The sequence below is a fragment of the Rhamphochromis sp. 'chilingali' genome, assembly GCF_963969265.1.
Source record: "Rhamphochromis sp. 'chilingali' genome assembly, chromosome: 6".
Taxonomy (NCBI): Eukaryota; Metazoa; Chordata; class Actinopteri; order Cichliformes; family Cichlidae; genus Rhamphochromis; species Rhamphochromis sp. 'chilingali'.
The window spans coordinates 40,991,473-41,006,040 of record NC_137933.1 but is presented as its reverse complement, the minus strand read 5'-3'; positions in this window follow the sequence as shown (position 1 = coordinate 41,006,040).

Genomic DNA, 14,568 nt, shown 5'->3' with positions numbered 1-14,568 from the left:
CGCAGGGAAAAGGGGAACACCACCTGGGTCTGGGTGCAGTTCCCCCCTCCAGGGGCAAGGGCACCTAGACCCGGTTCGTAGAGTACGCTTGGGGAGTGTGATCGTGTGTACAGCGTCTCTTTATGTCTGTCTCCACGTTGGTTGAGTGTGGAGTAAGTGCATATGAGAGCATGAGGGTGGGAATGGATGTTTGTATCTGTGTGTGCCTGTATGTCTGTGTCTATATGTCAGGTTGGGTGTCAGGCGCCACCTCTCTGGGGACATCTCAGGCCCTCCAAGGTTTGGAGGCCTATCTCCCCCTACCACCACTTCCCCTGCCAGTGGCGGACTCCCTCAGACATTGGTGCGTTGGTGGTTCTTTGTTGGTTCTCCTTGGCGGCCGCTTATCGGGGCCTGGAGCCTGGGGCTCGCTCGGGCCACTTCGGAGGTGGAGTGCCCCCGGCCTCGGGGCCTGGGGCTCGGTCACTCAGGCACGGCTGGCTGCCGGCGGAGCTCACGGGCGCGTCACTGCAACTCCCCCTGGCTTCTCCTCCGCGGCTGCTGAGTGAGCCCTCATCTGGGACTCTCCTCAGCTCTTTCTGGGACAGTGGTGCAGCTGCCCCTCTGTTGGTCTTCCTTGGTCTCTTGTGTTCTGGGGGCCTCTGGATGTCTGGAGTTTTGATCTCCTCCATACCTGCTTCATGCCCTGGAGGACGGGGCTGTGGCCCCCCCACACCCTCTAGCAGATCATTACATGAAGGAACCTTTTAAAAAAACAAGTGCGTCCATGCTCACAGGTGTACACACGGGTGATCACACCCACAAACTACACCCTTTTTGGCTCCTACCTCAAAGCACACTGTGTTCTGTTGATCTTATGTGCTGCACAATGATGTTTAATATTTAGTATTTACTGTCATATTCACATATATGTTGCTCTTTTTTTTCTTCTGCTTGTTTTCTCTTTTTTTCTTTCTCAACAGGTGATTGATATTTGTATTTTTTGTCTGTTTGCTTTTTTTGGTTTTTGCCCTTTATCCCCGTCCCTCTTCTCCGCTGTTTTTCTTTCCCTCTTTCTTTTCCCCACTCAAGTCTGTCCTGTATTCATTACTCAAGTCAAGTTAAAAGGAAATTTTGCATCAAGAAATAAGCACATTTCATTGCCTTTCATTGCTGAAAGGCAAGTGGATGAAAGTTGTTAACCTGAAAGGCCTCGCATGCTCACATGACACTGTCTGTGTGCTGTCGGTGAGAAAGCCGACAGCTCACAGATTGTGATGCGTCGGTTCTGCGCTCTGCATCTTTGTGCTGAATCCATTTACCTGCTCTCATTTACTGTCTTAGCTGTTTGGTGGTCGTTACATCTGCGTAACCAAGGCAGCATTTCACAAGAAGATGTCAGCTTTATAACAAAGCTACAAGAAGGAATAAAGCAAAAGCTCGATGGACGTCCCAATAACATGCCAGGTGCAATGGGGCATACCACTCATGTTCAGTCTAATTATGTTTGTTTCTTTCTTTTTCTTTTCTTTGCTTGTCCCATCCCATAATTTTGTATTTTTGTCTGAGGCCCAAGAAAGATGCCCAATGTACTTATTTTTTTGGCATTATGATCATTAACATAAATTTGTGCTTGTTTGTGAGCAGCAGAACAGATAAGTGAACTATAAATGGCTTCAAGTGCACATTCTCACTCATTTAGACACTGAGCCACACGCACACCTCTGCCATTGAAAGACACTGTGTGTATAGTTTATTTTATGTCATGTTCAATAGTGAAGCATAACTTTGGTCTTTTCCAAGGCCGCTGTTTTTTTAATTCAGTGTTTTCATAAAACTCTTATTTATTATAGAATATGTAGTCTTATTATTTATTAAGACCACATATTCAGGCTTATCTCAAGTCTGAAAGTTTCCTCAGCGGAAGGGTGCAGCATGTGTGAATATGTCTAAGAGTGATTCAGTACTTTCACTGTTCTCATGATATCCAGGGGCAAAAAAAATGTGGCCAACAAAAGCCCCACATTGGGAATTCCACTTAAGGAAATGAGTAGAAACACCAATAAGGTGCACAGGTTTCCACAGAAGACATGATTGCACAGTTCAGTTTAAATTTACTACTCAAAGGAATGCAATGTTTTAAAGCTACACCGTCAATCATGCCGGGCAAGAGGGTTCAGGACCAAGGCTCACCAGCAGGTCAGGATGGTCGGCACACCCTCCACAATCCCAGTGAACAAACCAAAAATAAAACTTTAACACCACAGCCAGAAATGAACAAAAAATAAAGAACAAAAAAGACAAAACAAAGGACAAAACAGAACATCCACATGTACACACACTTTGTCATTGGAGGAGGGTTGAGCTTTTGATGATTGATTGAGTGATTTTATTTGGCTGACATCCTGCTCAGCTTTAGAAGGCCGGCACCACCTCGAGATAACAGTGCAAGAATAACACTCTGCCTCCCCATCCATTCCAGAATGTCTTTTATCTGCTTGACTACATGAGTCACGTTTCCCACTGTGAAATATGCCCAAATCCATGTGCAGTAAACTGTGATAAGACATCCTGGTTGACATTATAGCAACCAGAAAATATGTTTTTGGTGGGATTCGGGTGGGAACCAAAATCCAAGGGTTGAACACAGGTCCTAGGAGCATAAACATCATTTTGTAGTGAAATGCTGTTTTGCAAAGTACTGAAATTAGGCCCCTGTGTGGGGCAACTGCATCGCTGCTGCTTTGATGATTCTGGCTTTACAAGCTGTTGGAGCCTTTGATGCAAAGTCTTTTTAAAATAGTTGTTCTAATGATAATCTGCATCCATTTGCCTCAGAAACACATGAACCCATTTCTGCTTGTGTCAAATCCTCAAAATTAAAGGTTTAACAGCTTGTGATCTTCCCCAAGCAGCTTCGTACTTGGATGCACAAACCTTTTATTCCAGGTATGTCTACCACAGAATCCCTGACTAACGCCCAGTTTATGTTAATCTAAGTCCCCAAACCAGACTCTACCCACAGGTTCTCAGTGAGAAGCCTTATTTATTTACGGTAGTCAATAAAATAGTCAAAGTACCTAAAGTAAATACACCCATTGTGCAGAGTCATCCATATGTGATGACCCATTAACACGTGTCACTTTGATGTTGCAGTTGGTGATAATTATTTAATTAAATGCTCCTGAGTAGCTTTATCTTTAATAAAACCATCAGATATAAGGAGCTTTGCATTATGAAGCCTTTGTGTCATAATCCCCGTGTTCGTTTTAAGACTATCGGCTCCATTCTGAATGTGCCTCAGTCTACCACCCTGAAAAGCTCTGCTGGTATATGTCATCAGTTCCTTTCTTTCTTTTTAAACAGGTTGAGTCTATCAGCTCAGCAATAGTACCTCCTACACATGAACCATGCATGTTTATTCCCTGCTCAGCTGTTTTTTCACCAGTTTGAGCCAGTTTCAATTACCGTTCTCACTGAGGTGTTTAGGCAAATGAAACGCTCTGGCTTTCCCGTGGATGTGATCCCTGCATGGCTTTTTAAAGAGGATTTTCCCTCGACTGGAACCTCAGTCCTTGCTATTACAATTAGCAGTATTACTTCCAGTGTGGCTCCTGATGGTTTTAAACATGCAATCGTATTATAAAAAACAACCTGGGCCTAACCCCTCAGTTTGCACATCCTTTCCAAAGTTGCTTTTGTGGGTGGCTGTAGCTCAGGTAGAGCAGGTCATCTAGAAGGTGATCGGAAGGTTAGTGCCCTGGCTTCTCTAGTCTGCATGCCGAGTATGGTTAACCCCAAGTTGCTCTATGAGTATGAATGTTAGTTGGGAAGCACTAAGAAGCTTAGAAGAAAGTGCTTGGGTGAATATGGCATGTTGGATAAAGTGCTTTGAGTACTCTGGGAGAGTAGAAACATGCTATATATGAATCAGTCCATTTACCTTTCAAAGTTATTCACATTTCTTTTTTACCCACTCAAATACATTTTTGGATACTAATGCTTTTATGGAGGTTTCTCAGTCTGGTTCCAGGCACTGAAGCAGCACTTTTATTGGTTTTTAATGACATCCTTACAGCAAATGATTCTGGAAGCTCTGTGATTCTGGTGCTTTTGGATCTTACTGCAGTGCTTGATACTGCGGACCACAGTATTCTTATCTCTCGTTTGGAACACTTGGCTGGCGTTAAAGGTGCAGCACTCACACCTCAGCCACCTTTTTTGTGTTTTTTTATTTTATTTAGTACAGTGCATGTTAATGAACATACATGTAAAAACATTACATGAATGTAAACATACCAGATTATAGCCAAGAGCAAATGTCCATCTGCCGTCCATAAAACATAAAAAATAGACATAATTCATAAAAAAAATCATAATTCATTCATAATAAAAACTCCATCACCAAACTCACACATACACACCATTCTGTTCCCAAATAAAACATTAAAACTATACAACTTCTACATGATCACACACTTGATCTTAGGAAACATGAGACATCCTTTCACTGCTACGCAGACGACTGCCAAATTTATCTGCCACCTAATAATCACAAGCATGAACATATCTCACCTGTCCTGTCCTCTCTTCAGTGACTTCCTGTTTATCACAGAATTCATTTCAAAGTCCCAATGTCAGCTTATAAATGCCTGGCCTTGTACCGCCGTACCTTTCTGAGGTACTTCAGCCTTATATTCCCTCGGGGGTCCTTGGATCAGCCAACCAGGTGCTTGTGGTTGTCCAGAAAAATCGAGGCTAAAACTTAGAGGAGAACCAACTTCTTTCAACTGTAGCTCAGAAACTTTGGAACAGGTTTCCTTTAAATATCACGCAGGCATCTTCGCTTCCTGTTTCTTAAGTCTCTTTTGAAAACTTGAAAACACACATTTTTTGTCAACAGCGTTTGGACCGCTGGGATTTGTTATGCCTTTTATGCTTTTATGTGAGTGTTTTGATGTGAACGGCTTTATTTCTTATTTCGTTTTTGTACAGCACTTTGGGCTGTTTTTTTGTGGTTTTTTGTTTTTTTAAACGTGCTATATAAATAAACTGGATTTGGAGTTAAATTCACAACAAACTTAAAATGTCACAAATGCAACAAAAAATGCAGCACAAAACAGCATGCCACCTTAACCATTTTCTCTGAGGCCTTGTGTTTAGGATCTTTCTGCAAAGTTTCCCGCAGACAGAGTACAGTAAGTAAATGCAGGTCAAAGTCAAACGAACACTGCGGCATCACTGAGAGGGAGCCGGTGCGCCTTATGTATGAAAACAGACCCATTCATCAACAGTGCGCCAAAAATACGGTAGTCTTTTGTTGATGACCTCGTGGTTTCCCTGGAGATGGATTTTCATTCCTATTTTTAATCAGGTGGCTACTCCCGTCTCCATGGAGATTTTCTGGCAGGGCATTAGAAGACAAACAGAGGGCAGATAAGCAGCAGGATTCCACCTAGGAAGGAAAAGAAAGGAGGGAGGACGGAAAGGTCCCTTGAAATAACATTTTAATTTCCCTTTTCTGTTTTTCAGTTATTGTTTCAGCTGGTTTTGCAAAGTTCAGTTTTGCCCGATTATTAGTATTGCATTCCAAGGAAGAGGGAGGAAGTTATCAGCATCTGTAAAGGTCTTGGTCTTCTCCCAGTGCTGAGGCTGAAATTAATTATTATTAATTATTAAAGTGTCACAACTAAGCATATGCATAAACCCTTAAATACTTTAAATGAGAATAATAGAAATGTTCTTTTTTTTTTTTTTTTTTTAAATGACATCAGAAACAGCAGTATGCGACATTACGTGATGGCAGAGCTTCAGTTCATCCTTTGTCTTTTTTTTTTTTTTTTTTTTTTTTAATAAATAGGACAGGGGGAATGAATGAGAGAAAGAGGGGGAGAGAAAGAAAGAAAACCAAAGGGGAGAAGAGACGGTGAGAAGGGGGGGGAAGAGAGAGAAAAAAAAAAAAAAGAACTCCTGGGTCACCTGTATGGAGAAAAAAACAAACAAACAAAAAAAACAAACAGAGGAGACAGCAAACAACAAAGAGCAACATAATAATAGAGAAAACAAAGCACCATCACAATAAACTAGCTAGTCATAGATATCAATATTTACTAAATAATAAACGATATTGTGCAGCACGCAAGATAGACAGCGCACAGTGTGCTTTGAGGCAGCAGCCAAGAAAGCTTTAGTCCGCGTCTGTGAATACCCATGTGTGCATACCTGTGTGGATCAGCATGCTTGCATTCCAAAGGTTTCTCCATGTAATGATCTGCTAGGGAGTGTGGGGGGGCCACAGCCCCGTCCTCCAGGGTGTGAAGCGGGTATGGAGGAGATCAAAACTCCAGACATCCAGAGGCCCCCAGAACACAAGAGACCAAGGAAGACCAACAGAGGGGCAGCCGCGCCACTGTCCCAGTAAGAGCTGAGGAGAGTCCCAGATGAGGGCTCGCCCAGCAGCCGCGGAGCAGAAGTCAGGGGGAGTTGCAGTGACGCGCCCGTGAGCTCCGCCGGCCCCCAGCTGCGCCTGAGTGACCGAGCCCCAGGCCGAGAGGCCGGGGGCACCCCACCTCCAAAGGGGCCCGAGCGAGCCCCAGGCCCCAGGCCCCGACAAGCAGCCGCCAAGGAGTGAGCCGGTGTGTACCCGGACGCCCACCCCCAGACACAAAGAACCACCAACACACCGACACCTGAGGGAGTCCGCCACCGGCAGGGGAAGTGGTGGTGGGTGGAGATAGGCCTCCAAACCTTGGAGGGCCTGAGGTGTCCCCAGAGAGGTGGCGTCTGATACCCAACCTGACATATAGACACAGACATACAGGCACACACAGACACAAACATCCATTCCCACCCTCATGCTCTCATATGCACTCACTCCACACTCAACCAACGTGGAGACAGACATAAAGAGACGCTGTACACACAATCACACTCCCCAAGCGTACTCTACAAACCGGGTCTAGGTACCCTTGCCCCTGGAGGGGGGAATTGCACCCAGACCCAGGTGGTGTTACCCTTTTCCCTGCGGTGGGGAGAGGCAGACCACCCCGACTCCGCAGCAGCAGGGAGGCCCCACACCCCAGACCGCAGTCGGACGGCCAACTCCTCCTACTAGCCCTCCCGCTCCAGCAGGCCGCAGAGAATGGGGGTGGGAGAAGACTCCAAACCTCCCTCCACCCGCTCATTGTAGTGTTGATGCATATGTGTTCTAAGGTGCAATTAAAACCCAGGAGGGCATGGAGCTACCTGCCAAGGAGCAGCAGGTGATGTGAACGGCTTTATTTCTTATTTCGTTTTTGTACAGCACTTTGGGCTGTTTTTTTGTGGTTTTTTGTTTTTTTAAACGTGCTATATAAATAAACTGGATTTGGAGTTAAATTCACAACAAACTTAAAATGTCACAAATGCAACAAAAAATGCAGCACAAAACAGCATGCCACCTTAACCATTTTCTCTGAGGCCTTGTGTTTAGGATCTTTCTGCAAAGTTTCCCGCAGACAGAGTACAGTAAGTAAATGCAGGTCAAAGTCAAACGAACACTGCGGCATCACTGAGAGGGAGCCGGTGCGCCTTATGTATGAAAACAGACCCATTCATCAACAGTGCCCCAAAAATACGGTAGTCTTTTGTTGATGACCTCGTGGTTTCCCTGGAGATGGATTTTCATTCCTATTTTTAATCAGGTGGCTACTCCCGTCTCCATGGAGATTTTCTGGCAGGGCATTAGAAGACAAACAGAGGGCAGATAAGCAGCAGGATTCCACCTAGGAAGGAAAAGAAAGGAGGGAGGACGGAAAGGTCCCTTGAAATAACATTTTAATTTCCCTTTTCTGTTTTTCAGTTATTGTTTCAGCTGGTTTTGCAAAGTTCAGTTTTGCCCGATTATTAGTATTGCATTCCAAGGAAGAGGGAGGAAGTTATCAGCATCTGTAAAGGTCTTGGTCTTCTCCCAGTGCTGAGGCTGAAATTAATTATTATTAATTATTAAAGTGTCACAACTAAGCATATGCATAAACCCTTAAATACTTTAAATGAGAATAATAGAAATGTTCTTTTACATTATCCACCTGCACTGTGAAGCTCTGTCTCATCAGTTTTGCACCTCATAGTTCATCCTCCTGCTTCTACCAGCAGTCACGTAATCGATAAACACCAAAGACCCGGTTTCTCTCTTAACCACAAAGGACCAGTAAAGTGCCCGCATCACTGCACCACCAATCCCAGAGAACCAAGATGGTGAAGCTCTCGATTTACCGGTCGAGCTACTTCTCTCTTTCCATCAGTTTGGTTTCGTCTGTCCACAAGTCGTTTTTACCGAACCGTCACGGCTCTTTAAGATGGTGTAACCAGAGGATTGCACCTTGCTGTAAACTCTCTGCATTAGCATCCATCGAGGCGTCTCTTGATTGTAGACCTTCATACTGATCCTCCTGCCTCTTCAACGGTGTTCCTGACTTGGTTTGAAGTTGGTTTTCTAAACCATGGAAATAATTATATCATCATGCACTTGAGTTGTCTTCTGTGTTCTTTCAGGCCTTTTGGTGTTGCCGAATTGCTGAGTGTATTCATTTTCTCATCTCTCTGATTGGTTTATTTGGGGTTTTCAGCCTGATAATGGCCTCCTACACTTGCACTGGCATCTCAGATATGATGTCTGCTTAAAACATTCTGGGAAAAAACAGCTGTGATATTGCATCAGTCCACTGTGACTCATAGTAGCAGCCTGTTTTGTATCGGGGCGTGAATGTTTGACTGTTATTTCCTGAACGACCTAACAACTGTTCAGCTGAGTCACTCAGCATTTTCGTCATCTTTAGAAATATCGCGCTTCTGCAGTCAGAGATTTGTAACTCAATAATAACCCTTTTTACAGTTGTGCATGTTTTTACTATTTTTAATCTTCCCTGTAAATGTGATCATAGACGGTGTCATGGAAGTTTTTAAGTAAACTGTAAACACTTGATGAGATTCTTTTATTGCATGCTGCAGCACGGTGAGAGCGCGCCGGTCAAACGTCATCTCTAAAGATGGGCCGCCACCCTCGTGCCGTATATACGAACTGACAAAACACACAGAGCCAAAGGGAATTCCACAGCACATACAGCAGGTCTGTGCCGTCAGCTCATCCTTAACTCCTCTGGGAAAGGGAATCACGACTATGTTCTTCACTTAGCCGTCACCTAAATGTGGCAGCACGAGGTGGGGAAGAATGGAGAGTCTTCACAATTTGACAAAAACCCGACAACGCCACCCTGGGAATTTTCCGCCCACCCACAAACAGAGCCTCAAGCGGCTCTGTTTGTGCTGTGGGTGGAGAAAAGGCTTCCTCTGCATCACTCTCACATGCAGCATCTCCTTGTGTAAAGTGCGCCGAATGGTTGAACGATGCACAGCGACTCCATCTGCTGCAACATGATGTTGCAGGTCTTTGGTGCTGGTCTGTGGGTCGACTCTGACTGTTCTCATCGTCGCTTCTGTCTATCCGAGATTTTTCTCGGTCTGCCACTTCGAGCCTTAACTTGAACTGAGTCTGTGGTCTTCCTTTTTCTCAATATGTTCCTAACTGTGGAAACAGACGGCTTAAATCTCTGAGACAGCTTTCTGTGCCCTTCCCCTAAACCATGATGGTGAACAATCTTTGTCTCCAGGTCATTTGAGAGTTGTTTTGAGACCCCCATGTTGCTACTCTTCAGAGAAAATTAAAAGAGGAGGGAAACTTACAATTGACCCCCTTAAATACTCTTTCTCATTATTGGATTCACCTGTGTATGTAGGTCAGGGGTCACTGAGCTTACCGAGCCAATTTGAGTTCCAACAATTAGTTCCGAAGGTTTTGAATCAATAAAATGACAACAGATTTATGCACCTGCCTGATTTTGTTTAAACAATTATTGCACACTTTCTATAAATCCAATAAACTTCATTTCACTTCTGTGTGTCTCCTCTATGATATATTTAACTGACATTTTTTATTGTAACAACCAACGATTTATACAGGAAAATACTGACTATTAATAAGGTTGCCCAAACTTTTGCATCCCACTGTGCGTATATAACTAAGTGATAAAATGATCATTACTATTACTAAAGTGATCAATACACAAAATAAAGAAAAATAGTATGGAACATGACATTTGGTTCAGGAGGAGGGGAAAGTTTTGAGAGTGATGTGGGGAGAGAGGGATATCGATAGTGAGCTAGTGAGTGGTCTTCTTTTGTTTTATGTTTTAGAACAATGAGCGCTCTGCTAAATGTCACAGTTGAAAAGGCCAGAAACATTCCAGTGAGTGTGTGTAAACGCTGTTTCCTGTTAGAAAACAGGACGAGTGTTGAACCTTTGGCTGTCAGGCCTGTAACATGCTTCTCTGTTTTATAGCAGACAAACTATTTTTTGGAGTAGCACAGATCATTTCTGTGGCACCGGATTGTTCTGTTCATTATTGATCCTTTACCCCGAGTCCTAAAGTGTAGATTTATTTTCTTACTCTTCTGATATTTATTGTTTGTTTACTTGCACTGCTGTAACTGGAGCCTCGTCGTCTCGTCTCTATATATACTGGACTGTATGTAGCGGAGATGACAATAAAGTTTACTTTGACTTCAGCAGCGAGCAGGCGCACCGAGGGCTCTCGCGCTCACTTTTCCCTATAGAAAAAACATCGGTGCAAATTATAAGTCTGTATCATGATGTCTGGTGTTTTCGTGGTTGTTGGTTTGTTTTTATTTTGTTTTATTTTGCGAGTTGGTTATTAGATGCTGCTCCAGCCGGTCAGAGAAGGTCCCCCGCCCCCGGCGCCCTTACTCCCAGCAAATGGGCGATAGCAAACCGCCACTGCTTCAAACAGTACTGACAAATACACATTCAGCAAGGTAAATAACAACCAGTGAATGGGAGCCTCCAGCAGGAAAACTGCTGTTAAAAGTCAAAATCACACGTGCAAAATATGTAACTCAGTCTGTTTCTGACTGAAGTGTGGAAACGGTTCAGATGTAAAGTCAAGGCATAGCTGGTTGTGTTTAAAGGTTCCAGATCCTAATTCTGTGCAGCTTTTGATGAGCAGCCCCTCATTTCATCAGCATTTGGAATATCCACCCTCTCTGACATCATGAAGTCTGGATGCTCAGCTCATTCGGCCACTTCAGGTGCTTTAAGCTGCATCTTACTGTACTGTTCTAGCTAAGTTAACAAGCTGCATTCATATAGCCTACTTCAAGACGTGGAAGGACTAAGGAAGAGGACCTCAGTTTTGTCACTGTTTAACCTCCTAGGACCTGCGTCCACATATGTGGACATCACATTTTGGGTTATTTAGACCAAAATACTAAATTTTGCTCTACAAGGGCCTGATATCCACTTACGAGGACATTATGCTGCCACTGTTCTATCGAAATTCTAAACAAATATCATATATGGGTCTCATTTTTCTCAGAAAAAAAAATCAGGTAAAAAAAACAACAATCTGGTAATTCTTTGTTTTTACATTCATCAGGTCCCAATCAGCCCAAATATCAAAGAGAAATTAAAAATGCTGCCGTGGAAGAGTTCGGACCTTAACTAGAGGACGTTATTAGTGGACAGCCTGGTAGAGGTTGTAATGAACCCTGAGGTTTAAAGCTGTAAATCATTAGCATAGAAATGAAAGCAGATGTTTAATCTCCTAATGGTATCACCAAATGGAAGCAGACACGGTTACAAGACGACTGGTCCCAGGATGGATCCCAGTGTTCCCCGTAAAGTGAGAACTGAACCAGTGATGAGCTGCAGCCTCAATGCCAACCCAGTGTCTGAGGCGAAGAAGGCAGCAGCTCTGAGGTCCATCAGATTCAGGGCTGCATTATCATCTGAATCTACTGTGAGTGACAGATTATCACTCACCTTCAACGGCACTGTTTCAGCATCGGCTCAGAAGCTTTCAGGCCAAAACATGATGTAACCTTTTCCTTTTTACCAATCAGTAATTTCTCACAGATAATCATTGGATGCTTCTTCAACTGGATGTATGTGAGGAATGGATAGCGCTGAATGACATCTTAGGTCTGTGAGAACATTTCGCCCTGATATCAGAGAGGCACGCATTCCCAACAGTGTTACTCTGAGCTCAGGCACAGATGGGGGTTTCCTGACAGGGCAGAGGGGTGGGGGCTGCAGTGGGAACCCTGTGTGTTTCCCTGTTTCCTGTGCGTAATCAATCTTCCTGCTTTCCAATTCTCACATCTACTTCAGCACCTGGAGCACACTCCTATTGGACGGTGGTACTATTATCTTTGGCACAAATGTTTTTCTGATGAGATTCTGACCACGTTGGTCAGCCTAAAACCTCAGGATGTAAAATCAGTCATGTGCACACCCACAGCAGGTGACTCATTTTCACCATAAATGCTAAAGGTTTGTTTACTTCCTTTGTGACATTTACTGCAGTGCAGTATAAAAACAAGGAGTGCTATTCAAATATGTGGGAGGAGTCCACATTCCTAAAGGTGAACTCAGCAGGATGACTCTGGGATCTAAAATTAGCTGCAGGGGATGGGTCTACCCAGGAACTGATGTCACCTGTGTCTCAAGGTCTAACAGCTAACAATAAATGAGCCAATAAAAAACAGTTTCACTCTCTTAAATGACCCAGCCTGAAGGAGTCATGCAAATGATGCAATGTACCACAATGGCAGTGCCAAGTTGAATTAAATGTGTGAGCAACAGCGATAGCGCCCTACCTGAAACACAGCGGTGGGGCTAAGCTTCTGCAGTTTTATAAGCGGTGCGATGAGGCCATTGTGCTCCACCCACTTGCAAGGCCCACGAAATATGTAAGTTTTGTGCAAAATTTCTTTTGGTTTAAGCATGTCTAGTTTTTCAAATAAGTGATTAATTTTTGCAAAGAATAACTGTAATAAATGAAAGTGCACACATCTGGCTGCAAATGACAACATCTGCATTTCTGACTGGGGTGGGCACATGTTCATGTGTTCATATTCAAAAAGTCACTTTGTGTTGGACCTGAACCAAAACACCTGTAAGAAAAACTGGAAAAAACATTTATTTTTATTCCTTTCTTCTGCATCTCCGTCTGCAGCTGGTCCAAAATCCTGCTGCACGACTTCTAACCAGAACCTGTAAGAGAGAGCATATAACTCCTATCCTGGCTTCACTCCATTGGCTGCATGAGTTCATTTTCAAATTTTAATGCTTGTTTTTAAATGTTTTAAAGGTCTTGCTCCACCTTATCTCTCTGAGCTTCTTCGTGCTCCATCATTGTCCACTTCTAAAGCCCGTCTCAGAAATCACTTTTACTCCCTGGCTTATGACACAGTCTGACCCGGACGTTTTATGGTTTTTGTCTGATTGAATTTGCTTTTCTTTTTACATATACTATTTCATTTTGTTATTTGTTATGTCATGTGCACAACACTTTGTTTTCAGCTGAGATCTGTTTTGAAAGTGCTATATTAATAAATTGCTTGCTTGCTATCTTGTAAAATTACAGCAGCGTGTTCACTGACAGTTCATGACGACCTGGGGGGGCCCTGACGTCAGAACCGGTCCCCCCACAAAGAGAATCCAGTGTGCAGATAGTAAAAACTGCAGCAGCCATTTTTCAGCTGCTGTTCCTGATGCTGATATTGCAGGAGACGTTTCCAGATGTTTAAACCTTCAAGAGGATTTTTTTTCCATGTGAAGAGTCAGGAACGACCTCACGTTTTATTTTTTAATTCCTCATGTGTTTTATCTTTTATTTCACATTTATATTTTACAGGAGAATACGGGTGTTTCATGGCACAGTGCGGACTTGAACCTTGGACCGTTTAATTAGGGTGACCATATTTTGATTTCCAAAAAAGAGGACACTTGGCCCAGTCATGAAGAACTTTAATAATACTGTTTTCTTAAAGAAAACTTTAACATATTTACACGGTACCGTCTCTGTGCAGTTAATGAATGGTGAAATAAAAAATGTTATAAAGGTTTTTACAAATCACCAAGTGCAGAAAAAAGAGGACGGTTGGTCACCCTAGTTTAATACATTTTGCAAACGTTTAACCCTTCAGCATCCCTCAAACTTTACATCCATTGTTTAACCTCTGGACCCAAACGGGTCCCCATCCAACAGGTGATATAGCATTATCATATATGAATTCATTTTTCATTTTTTTCCACATCAGATCTTTTAAAGTTTTTATGGCTTTAGTGTCATAAGGACCCCTGTTTTTTTGGGGGGGAGACCCATAATATGCAATATTTTCCAAAAATTAATTGCAAAGTAAAATATTTGGCATGAAGTTATTACAGCCTTGAATAGGTCAATAATTGATAACAAAATTGATTTGGATGCATTATTATTTTTGGAGCAATAAGAGTTTTTAAAATTTACATCCACTGTTTACCCTCGGGACCCAAACGGGTCCCCATCCAACAGGTGATATAGCATTATCATATATGAATTCATTTTTCTTTTTTTTCCACATCACATCTTTTAAACAACTTCAGACCTAACCATAGGTATAAAGTTTTTCATTATTTTTTAAATATTTTTTAGGTTTCTGTGGCTTTATTGTCATAAAGACCCCTGGTTTTTTTTGGGGGGGGGGGGGGGG